This window comes from Teleopsis dalmanni, chromosome 1, assembly GCF_002237135.1.
Source record: "Teleopsis dalmanni isolate 2A chromosome 1, ASM223713v2, whole genome shotgun sequence".
Lineage (NCBI taxonomy): Eukaryota > Metazoa > Arthropoda > Insecta > Diptera > Diopsidae > Teleopsis > Teleopsis dalmanni.
Window position 1 is genome coordinate 226,217,412 of NC_051846.1, and position 4,643 is coordinate 226,222,054.

Consider the following 4,643-nt stretch of genomic DNA (forward strand, 5'->3'; position numbering starts at 1 on the left):
GTATAAACAATCGCATTTGATAAAACTAACAATTTCTCTCCATTAAGTTGGGTTAATTACACAAATTTATGTGTGCACAACCTGATTTACATTTTTAATGATTATTTCCTGAGAAATTTTGAGTGATTGCTGCATTTTACCATTTAATTGATTTGTGGAATTTATATAGCATTAATAAAATAACGAAATTGTTTGTTTTTCATAAGAAATTTCAAATAAAGTAAATTTAATGTGATTGCTTGCCTGCTTACAACCTCAAATTTGTGTAAGGTTAGTTAAGCGTGAATTAACATAACCTCACAAATGCACACATACCACAAAAAGTTTTATGTTCCAGTGTTTCTTACTTTAACACTTAATTTTTTACCTAAGAGTTGGTAGCACTGTTATGGATTAACCTGTCAATTCGTGGCATTTGTGCTATCTTTACTCAATCATTTGATCTTTAAAATGAAGGAAACAATGTCCTACATATTGACATCCATAATTCTGAACAAAGTAAATGATTATATCTCCCCTTGCAATACAGAAAGCAATATCGTACAAGTTCACGTTTACAATCCCGGGCAAACATATAGAAAGTGATCAATGATTCCAACTCCCCCAGCAAAATCCGATTGTTGGCATACCCTACCATTGAAAAATTGACACATTGACGCAATAGCAGAATGGCTCGTTAGAACTCTACTAAGGCTATGAACTTTAAGTCTATTGAAATTTAAAACACTTTTCGTTTTTTTCTTTGTATAAAAGCTAGATTATAGATCAGGACCTTACTTTTGTACTCAAAAATTGTTCAAACTTTTAATCAAAACACAAATTTTTCAATTACATGGAGATTTGCATATAGTTTAGTCAGAAATTATCAATATCTACTATCAATATTTACTCACTGACTTGGTTACTAAAATGGCCACAACAACCCGTTACTGGGATTCGACCTAACGTAACATGTTCCTCCAGACACCTCTAGACGTGCGGTTGGTGCTTCCTCAACTTGATCACTCCTCCGAAAATAAATAAATATATACATTTTATACCTACATTAAATTTAGGTTTAAAATAAACCTAAACCTTAAAATTTTTAAATGGTTATTTGTTAATCAAGTAAATTAGTGTAGAAATAATCATGTAATATTTTTATAATTTTTTACATTCCCTATGTATATTGATTCTATATTATATAGTAATGTCTTGTAGATAACAACAAGATTATTTTCACTTTTTTTCTGCTTAGCTTATAGGAATTAACTTATCTATATTTAATCAATTAGAAAGCTATCCTAAGAATATAACAATAATTAATAAGATTTCGCATGTTAAATAAAATTGAACTTATTTTACTTATTTAGTTTATTATATAAATATATAAATAAATAATCTTGAAAACAGATTAGTTTTAATGCACAAATTATAAATTATTTCTATCTAGAATCAAATTAAAAATATTTTTATGAATTTCCGCTCCATTGTAATGAAGTGTCAACTTACTCAAGTTACTCCATTTTAACTGGCTGATGTGCCTTCAATGCGAACTGATGTTCTTAGATACGAAACACCCTTATTATTTAAGAACCTTAAGGGTAGTTTGGCTACATACGCCATACTTGTATTATAATTGACGTGGGTAATTAAACAACTGTCATATTTTTATTAGTTTCTTCTAAGCGTACCTTTACAGTTTAATGTACCATTTCAACTTCTGGAAGATATCATCCGCACTACCTTCACAAAAAAATCAAAATAAGCATTGCAATAAAAGTAATCGAATATTTTGCAGTACTTTTTGAAAATAGAATAAACTTTTATAAAAATGTTTAAAGAATTTTTTAATTTATAACGCACAAGATAGGATGTTATCCAACATTAACATATGATGCCTTGAAGAATGTAGAAGTTTGGCATAGGCAAAATTAATTATAAGCAACGATTTTTAGTAATACATACAGTACATACCCCAGAAAAATCTACTGTGTACTCACCTTGGTGGCCGAAATCATAAATGCATTGCATCAACAAGAGTAAACAGTAAAGACATTAAGCCAACTACACCGTAAGTATCATAGCCTTAAGTATCATGCCTTAAGCCCATAAAACTTCACTGAATTCAAAACCGGAAATATAAAGGAATATTCAATATTTCTAAAAAAACTTTCTTCATAGTATTATTTTGAACATTTGTCTTCAAATGTTCTTCTACATTATCCTCTGAAGTGTAATTTTTACAGAAACTTATAGGTCTTCATTAACTGTATGGTTAACGAGGCTATGAGGTTTGAAAACAAAATTCTATTGCATTCGAAACAAAATCACAAAACGGCAACACTAAGTCGGGAATAAAAAGCTCAAAGTTGAAAAATTACATTTATCCAACAATTCTTATGGTACAAATACATACCATCAAATTGTAAGTGGTGGTAATAAAATGGTTTATTATGTAGCCAAAACAACATGATCTAAGCTGGTATATACCCTTGGGTTGCACCATAGTGTTGTATAAGCACCCTCTTCTATCTGGTCACTTACTTTACAGATCATTTCACTAAATAGAATTTTTCAAACACATGTCTATTTATGTATACCTGTGTTGTGATTGTGTCATCAGATACTTTACTTATGATCCTCATATAAATTTTGGAAAAACAAACCTCAAACAGCGCTAAAATTGATTAAAAGTCTGAACATATAGAGTTAAAATATAGAATATATATACTATATGTAGAATATATATAAAGTATTTCTTCTTTGCTATTCGAAAACCCTCTAAAAATATAATATATATGTAGAATATATATAAAGTATTTCTTCTATGCTATTCGAAAACCCTCTAAAAATATAAAATATATGTAGAATATAATTATAATATATGTAGAATATATATAGTATATATGTAGAATATATATAGAATATATATAGAATATATATAGAATATATATAGAATATATATAGGATATATATAGAATGTCTATTGGATATACAGTATTTAGATAGCACTTAATATAAAACTGATCATGTGCATAAGGACATTTTTAATTTAATAGGCTTAGTAATACTCGTAATCATATGATTTTTATGAAAACAAGTACTTTTAATTTTAGTTCCATTAAAGTAAGCAAACAATCAATCAAACAAATATTCTTCAACAAATCATAACATTAAGGCAAAGTGCCCAACTAAATACCAAACATTATAAATCATTAACATAATTGTCTGAACAACAAATGCACAATATATACAAAATATACAAAATATGTTAATAATATTATACGACTACCGAACTATAAATACAAATATTTCCTACCAGCAAAAATAACAAATAATCGAGCAGAGACTCGACCGAGCGGAGCAGCTGTGTTATTCGTATAATTGAATGCGGTGGAGTTCTCAAAATAGTTTCCAATAAAAAATATCGATTGCACGAAAATTGAACTTTGTTGGTACCGGAATTCACACCATCGACAAGATGGAAAGCATTTTCCACACATGTAAACACAACCAATTTACATAAATGAAAATACATTGGGTATGTGGACTTTGTAGGATATCTATGGACCTATCAATCAAATATCGAAATGCTACAAATTCCGTATTGTCAAAACAACAGCAACAATTAGTTTACCAAATTACAAACAATATTTACTTAATAATTTATATCTCCTTTTCAAGACAGACTTCAAAAATGCTTAATATATCAAAATTCTTATTTTTAAAGTTTCTCAGATTTTCAGATTCCAGCGACGAACAGTGCAGTGCGGGTGCGTGCTCCCGTAATAGATACGCCTGCACAGGACTGGGTTAAAACTGTAGTCAGGCAATATGACATCTGCAAACTCAAGCAGCTCTACTTCAGAGGTGGGGAAGATTGGTCATGAAAATGGAAAATCACTTGCTCCAACGCCTTTCTGTGCCATGAAGCTACAGGCTCGGACTCATATGGAAAACTCAAGTGTCAGTCTGCTGTCACTTTTGAAATTGTTCGTTCCATTTGTAAAATTTTATTTTCAACGCGAACAAATTTGGCAGCGAAATACTGTAATTCACGGTTTTACATGCTTTACGATATGAAAAATTAAATATTTTTCTTATACGAAAAAATGATGATATGAACATGGAAAAAAAACGAACATCAAGAACCGTGTGTTTTATTTCAATTCAGTTGAACTGTTAAATCAACACACCATGGGGAGTACATCTCGTAAATTGTCAGTGATTGCGATTGCCGGCGATTTTCTCCCTTCGCACAATTATTTTCTTTATTAAATACTTAAATTAGTACTATAAAGATATATAAAGTTGCATCATGAGGAAGTGATCTTGTAATACTTATTTGTTTTTTAAATGGAAAAAAATCATCAGGCTAAAGTTTTGAACGGTTGGCTTCTTAGGAATAAAAGGACAATAAAATGATGGAACCTTAAAATCGCATCGTTATCAAAGAGAAGGTATGTGAACTACCCTCACATAATATGAACTACCAAAAAGAAAAGTTAACGTATACATTATTGTTAATAATAGATCATTACTATATATATCTATATACTATAAATCGTCATAACCCTCACATAATATGAACTACCAAAAAGAAAAGTTAACGTATACATTATTGTTAATAATAGATCATTACTATATATATACTATATATT